Raw genomic sequence first — 7573 nt, 5'->3', positions numbered from 1 at the left:
AGGAAGGTGAAAGTGTTGGAAGGTGGCACTCTTTGGCTCAGTTTTATGGAATCAGAAGGTGGCATGTGGTGCAGAGAGGCTTGAAGGTGTTATAACTATGCTAGTGAAAGGCTGGACTGCACTTATCTGTCCCTGTACGAAGGTTGCACTCTCTGCGCTAGTGCTGGGGAATCAAAAGTTGTCATGTACTGCAAAAAGGCTTGGAGGTGTTATAACTATGGTAATGAAAATCTAGACTGCACTAATCTGACCCTATACGAAGGTGGCACTCTCTGGCTCAGTGCTAGGGAATCAAAATGTGTCATGTACTGCAGAAAGGCTTGGAGGTGTTATAACTATACTACTGAAAGGCTGGACTACACTAATCTGACCCTGTAGGAAGGTGAAGGTGTAGGAAGGTGGTACTTTCAAGCTCAGTGGTCGGGCATCCGAAAGTGTCAAGTGCTGCAGAGGGCCTTGGAAGTGTTATAATTATGCTGGTGAAGGCTGGACTGCACCAATCTGATCCTGAAGGAAGGTGCAGGTGTCGGAAGGTGGCACTGTGAAGCTCTGTGCTAGGAAATCAGAAGGTGTCATGTGCTACATAGAGGCTTGGAGGTGTCATAACTATGCTAATGAAAGGCTGGACTGCACTTATCTGACCCTGTAGGAAAGTAAAGGTGTGGAAGGTGGCACTTTCTGGCTCAGTGCTAGGGAATCAGGTGTCATGTGCTGCAGAGAGGCTTGGAGGTGTTATAATTATTTTTATTGCTCCGGTAAGCTTCTTCCCGGTGGGGCCTGATGGTCTGCCCAGCTCATTCTGGCGCAGGCGAGTGTTTATAGTTGCACTATCTTGTGTTGACTGATGCTGTCCCCCGGAACTCATATTTAAGCCTCCCTTTGGCGAGGTTATCTAGAGCCCTGGTTGATAGGTGGTCGTCAGGCCAGTCGGTGTGTAGTCTTAAGCCACTCGGCGGTGACTGAAAATCCTTAGCTGTGCGGCGGCTAGGATTCAAGCCCACGTCCATCCTGGAGCTCTTGAACGCTGAGGTGTAATGCTATCCTTTCAGTTACCGCCTCCCCAGTGCTAGTAAAATGCTGGACTGCATTAATCTGGCAATGTAGGAAGATGAAGGTGTAGGAATGTGGCACTCTCTGGGTCTGTGCTAGGGAGTCAGAAGGTGCCATGTGCTGCAGAGAGGCTTGGAGTTGTTATAACTATGCTAGTGAAAAGCTGGACAGCACTAATTTGACATTGAATGAAGGTAGCACTCACTGGCTCAGTGCTAGAGATTCAAAAGCTGTCTTGTGCTGCAGAGAGCCTTGGAGGTGTTATAACAATGATAGTGAAATGCTGGATTGCACTAGTCTGACCCTGTAGGAGAGTGGCACCATCAAGCTCAGTTTATTTATTTTTTTTTTTTTTTTTTACGTCGCTGCCTGCTGCGCCGGTAGGCATCTTCCTGGTGGGGCCTCATGGTCGGCCCAAGGCTTCTTCCAGGTGGGGCCTGATGGTCTGCCCAGCCCGTTCTGGCGCAGGCGAGTGTTTACAGTGTTGCCATCTTGCATTGGCTCATGCTGCCCCCCGGAACTCGTTCTTGATTCGCTTGGTCGGCTTCCTCTAGAGTCCGGGTTGATGGGTGGTCTTCAGGACAGCATGTGGGTAGTTTTAAGCCACTCGGCGGTGACTGAAAAATCCGAGTGGTAGCGTGGGGATTCGAACCCGCGTCGTCCATCACGCGGTGAATGTGGGCCCAGTACGCTACCATTTCGGCCACCGCCTACCCACACTAGTGAATCAGAAGGTTCCATGTGCTGAATAGAGGCTTGGAGGTGTTATAACTATGCTAGTGAAAGGCTGGACTGCACTAATCTGACCTGTAGGAGGGTGGCACTCTCAAGCTCAGTATTAGAGAATCAGGTGTTATATGCAGCAGAGAGGATTGGAGGTATTATATAAATGCTAGTGAAAGGATGGACTACACTAATCTGACCATGTAGGAAGGTGGAGATGTAGGAAGGTGGCACTCTCTGGCTGAGTTCAATGGAATCAGAAGGAGTCATGTGCTGCAGAGAGGCTTGGAGTTGTTATAGCTATGCTAGTGAAAGACTGGATTGCAGTAATCTGACACTGTAGAAAGGTCGCACTATCTGGCTCAGTGCTAGGGAATCAGATGTCATGTGCTGCAGCGAGGCTTGGAGTTGTTATAACAATGCTAGTGAAAGGCTGGACTGCACTAATCTGACCCTGTAGGAAGACGTAGGTGTAGGAAGGTGGCACTCTCTGGCTCAGTGCTAGGGAATCAAAATGTGTCGTGTGCTGCAGAGAGGCTTAGAGGTGTTATAACTATGATAGTGAACGACTGGACTGCACTAATCTGGCCCACTAGGAAGGTGAAGTTGTAGGGAGGTGGCACTCTTTGGCTCAGTGCTAGGGAATCAAAAGGTCGTATGTGCTGCAGAGAGGCTTGGAGGTTTGATAACTATGCTAGTGAGAATCTGGACTGCACTAATCTGACCCTGTAGGAAGGTGGCACTTTCTGGCTCATTGCGAGGGCTTAAAGGTGTTTTAACTATGCTAGTGAAAGGTTGGACTGCACTAATCTGTTCCTGTAGGAAGGTGAAGGTATCATGTGCTGCAGAGAGTCTTGGAGGTGTTACAACTTTGCTAGTGAAAGGCTGGACTACACTAATCTGACCCTGTAGGAAGGTGAAGGTGTAGGAAGGTGGCTCTCTCAAGGTCAGTGCAAGGGAATTAGAAGGTGTCATGTGCTTCAGAGAAGCTTGGAGGTGTTATAACTATGCTAGTGAAAGGCTGGATTGCATTAATCTGACACCTTAGGAAGGAGTAGGTGTAAGAAGATGGCACTCTCAAGCTCAGTGCTAGGGAATCAGAAGGTTTCATGTGCTGCAGAAAGGCTTGGCGGTGTTATAACAATGCCAGTGAGAGGCTGGACTGAACCAGTCTGACCCTGTAGGAAGGTGAAGGTTTAGGAAGGTGGCACTCTCTGGCTTAGTGTTAGGGAATCATAAGGTGTCATGTGCTGCAGAGAGGCTTAGAGGTGTTATAAATATGATAGTGGAAGGCTGGACTGCAATAATCTAACCTGTAAGAAAGTGGTACTCTCTGGCTCAATGCTAGGGAATCATAAGGTGTCATGTACTGCAGAGAGGCTAAGAGGTGTTATAACTATGCTAGTGAAAGGCAGGACTGCACTATTCTGACCCTGTAGAAAGTTAAAGGGATAGGAAGGTGGCACTCTCAAGTTCAGTGTTAGGGAATCAGGTGTCATATGCAGCAGAGAGGCTTGGAGGTGTTATAACTATGTTAGTGAGATGCTGGTGTTGAGGAGTGAATGGCACACACGAGGGAGCGGGGATTGCGGTGCATTCTATAAAGAGGCCAGGCAGGGAATGTCCGATCCTCGAGCCTTGGCAGTACATGTATACTCGGATTGTTCCGAAGCGCTGCTCAGTGCTTCGGGGCCGCTGAAGGGTAATGGCTCTACAGCACCTCACCCTCCTACTAAAGTTTTATGTTATCCCCCAAATATCCACCACCATCTCCCGTCACCAAAACTCCCCTTTACTGCCGTCACCATTTACATAGTTGCTTGATATCTGCCAGGCGGCTTCCTTTGTCGTGCCGATCGTCGCCTCGTCTCGGCAGAAATTATTTTTCCCCGGGTGTATGTCCTGTTGATCCCACCGGCCGTCGCGTTTGTCCTGCCCCTGTCGGCGGTTCTGCTGCCGCCTCTCCCGGTTTGGTTGACGCCCTCCCCTCTGTTCCCGGTCGTGGTTGTCTGTATGGTCTTCTGTCTACTAGTTGGGGATGCTGTATATCCACCGCTGCCCCGCTGCGTGCCTCCGTGTCCCCATCGTCCCCTCGCCGCTCAGCCGTCTCCCCGTCTCAGCGGCTGGGGTGTCTATGTCCGTGCCTTCTTGTTACCTCTCTGGGGCACTTGGTCGTCACCTGCTGACAATGGGGATTCTCCGCTAATTTTGTCCTGGGCAGGCCTGCCACTGCTTACCAAAATTATTTGATCCGCGTGGCGGGACCACAAGGTATTTCCTCCAACATCTGCTTCGTAGGACAGTGGTCCCGTCTTGGCTATTATTCTCCCTCTCCGCCATTTCGGTCCCACATAGCTTCTTGCCCAAACTATGTCATTTTTTCAGAATGTTCTTACCCTTTTCCCCGTCATCTGTTGGTCTTGCCTGCTCTCCATCGCGGTCTCTTCGTCGGGCAGAAGTGGGTCTAGTTTTGAGCGTATATTCCTGCCCATCAGCATTTCCGCCGGTGTTTTCCCTGTTGTGCTGTGTGGAGTAGAACGATAGTTTAACAGAAATTTAAACAGGCTCCTTTCCCCCGACTTGCAGCCCCCCATCATTGCCTTTATTCCTTCCTTCACAGTGCTCGCCGCTCTCTCCGCCAGTCCGTTACTCGCCGGGTGGTATGGCTCCACTCTGATGTGCCGGATTCCATTCTGCTTGACGAAAGATGCCATCTCTTCCGACGTAAACTGCGGGCCATTGCCTGTGCATAGCTGTAGGGGTAGACCAAACCTGCTAAACAGTACACTCAGTTCATGTAGAGTTCGAGCCGTCGTCGTGGATTTCATTGGTACTGCCTCTATCCACTTTGAGTAGCTATCCACTACTATGAGAAGCGTTGTTCCCATAATTGGCTCCGCAAAATCTGCATGGAGCCTCTGCCTCATGTTCTCTCCCAAGGGTGGACCGCTGACTGTAGTGGTGCTTCCCGCTTTTCCGCACATCCTGGACACGCTCTCGCCATTTCCTCCAGCTCCTTGTCGAGACCCGGCCGCCACACACATCGTCGAGCCAGCTGCTTCATTCTCACGCATCCTGAGTGCCCCACATGCATATCCTTTTTCACCTTGTCTTGCAGGGACGCCGGTATCACCACTCTGCCTCCCCACATTAAGCAATCCCCCTTTGTCGAGAGTTCCTCCATCCGAGACTTGTAACTGCTTACCTCTGCTGTTGCCTCCTCCGGCAATCCGTCTGACCTTACTGCCGCCAGCACCTTTCCCAGGACTCTGTCACGCCGCGTTGCCGCTGACACTTCTCTTGCTGTCACTGAAGGCCCCTCGTCCATATATAACATATATATCTATTCTTTCTGCTCCTTTGTCGACGATGCCCGGGAGCGGTAGTCTGGACAAGGTGTCGGCGACCCTCATGTCTGCAGAGGGTCTTACCTCCACATCGTAGCTGTAGGCCGCTAGTTGAAGGGCGTATCGCTGCATCTGCGCTGCCCCCAACGGCGGCATCTCTCTGCTGGGGTTCAATATTCTGGAAAGTGCTTTGTTATCAGTGACAAGGGTAAATTTCCTCCCATAGCAATACTGATGAAATTTCCTAATACCGTAAGAAACTGTAACCGCTTCCTTTTCTACGATGGGATATTTCTGCTCTGTTTGTGTCAGTATTCCTGGCGCATACGCCACCGGCCTTTCTATGTCTCCTGGAAAGACTTGCATTAGCGCCGCTCCGACTCCTACTTCGCTCGCGTCTGTTATCAGTTTGACCGGTAATTGTGGATCGTATCTCACCAATACTGGGTTGCTGGCCAACGTCTGTCTTACCCTTGCCATCGCCTCTTCACATTCCTTGGTCCATCGCCACTTAACTCCCTTCTTGAGTAGCTCATACAATGGCGACAACGTAGTGGCGAGGTGTGGCAACAGCCGGGACTAGTACCCACCGCTCCCAATACGCTCCGGAGTGTCGGTACATCACTCGGGTTCGGCATCCTTCTTATTGCTTCGGTCTTCTCTGGTATGGGTTTCAGCTCCGTGCACCTCCTGCAAATTGAATTCACACTTTGACCTTTTGAGCCGAATCTCATTATCTTTTAGTCTCCCCAGCACTTTGTCCAAAGTTTTAATAAGGTCTTCTGTTTTCGTTTCCATCACCAGCAAGTCGTCTAAGTATGCCACACACACTTCTAATATTCTGTCCATCGCCGCCTGGAAAATGTCCCCACAGAAAGCTAAACCAAAGGGCAATCTGTTCATCCTCAACAATCCTCTATGCGTAGCTACAGTTGTTAGGTCTTTTGATTCCTCACTTAACTCCATCTGTAGATAAGCATCTCTCAAATCTAACTTTGCAAACCTCTTCCCTTTTATCCTTGCAAACAACTCTACCGGGGAGGGTAAGGGGTGCTTAACTATATCCAACTGGGGATTTACCGTCACTCTGTAGTCAGCCGCCAGCCTTACTTTGCCATCTACTTTGGGCACTACCAACGGTGTCGCCTAGCCACTGTTGTTGTCAGTCTCCACGGACTCGGTAATACCTACCTTAAACCACCTCTCCAACTCCTGGTCCACGAGTGGGTAAAGGGCGTGTGGCCCTGGTCGCGCTTTCTTCCGCACCGGTCGTGCTTCTTTCTTGAGACGCAGGTGTGCTTTGATCGGCATGTGCCCTAAAGGCTGTGAAAAGACCTCACTGTGCTTGTGTAGGATTGTGGTAAGTTTATCCCCATTCTTCTCCGCAACTCCAAGTTTGCCTACCATCTCCTTCCAGTCCAGCTGAATCACCAGTAGCCAGTCACGACCCAAGAGCGAGGGCCCTGTTCCTTTCACTACCTTTAACAGCAGAGTTTCTACTTGATTTTTAAACTTGACCTCCAGCATGGCTACTCCTCGTACCTGAAGTGCCTCACCTGTGTATGTGACTAACCGCCTGTTGGAGGCTTCAAGTCTTGGTTTGCTGCGTAGCCTGTTCCACTCCTCCTCGCTGATGACCGTGCTGCTCGCTCCCGTGTCCACCTCCGTGCGTATCTCTGTGCCCTGCACGCTCACGTCTACAGTCAGTGGTGGGGTTTTCCGGGTTCTCCGCTGTTGTCCAGACAGCTGTAAAATACCAAACACCTCCACCCTCTCTTCCTCATCACTAATCTCTTGCTCCTCATCATCCACGCTATTTACTCTGCCTCGCCGTGGACACATTACATTCGCCTGGTGTGGCCTTTACGACTGCACCTGAAGCATTCCCTATCCTTAAATGGGCACTCCGTTGCCTTGTGGTAACTACTGCCACACCGATTACAAGCTACACTACTACGTGCCCCCTCACGAGGCAAGTACTTGTTTTGCAGCCTGGCCTTGTCCCACCTGCTCGTTGGTTCTTTCTGGTCCCCGGGCTTCGTTCGCGGCGGCTCCACTCTGTTCACCTGGGCTTCTTTGTGCTCCCCTCCCAGCACCTTCGCCTCCGTGGTTGCTGCCTCCATCGATAATGCCAGTTTGCACGCTTTGTCCCAAGTTAAGTCGTCGCCCTCTCGTAACAACCTCCGCCGGATCCGTTCGCTCGACACTCCACCGACGAATCTTTCTCGAAGCTGCTCTGTTAAGTTTGCCCCAAAGCTGCAGTTGGAAGCTTTCCTCTTCAGTTCTGCCACGTAATTGCTGATTATCAGGGTTTCCCTTTGATTTTCAGAGTTGAATTTGAACCTTTCCACCACCACTGAAACTTTGGGCGCATAGTGCTGGGTAGCGAGACGAATCAATTCCTTCAGTGTCCTCTCAGAGGGTTTCCCCAGGGCGCACAGGTTCCTCAGTAA

This window comes from Eriocheir sinensis, unplaced genomic scaffold, assembly GCF_024679095.1.
Source record: "Eriocheir sinensis breed Jianghai 21 unplaced genomic scaffold, ASM2467909v1 Scaffold708, whole genome shotgun sequence".
NCBI lineage: Eukaryota > Metazoa > Arthropoda > Malacostraca > Decapoda > Varunidae > Eriocheir > Eriocheir sinensis.
This window is presented reverse-complemented; position numbering follows the sequence as displayed.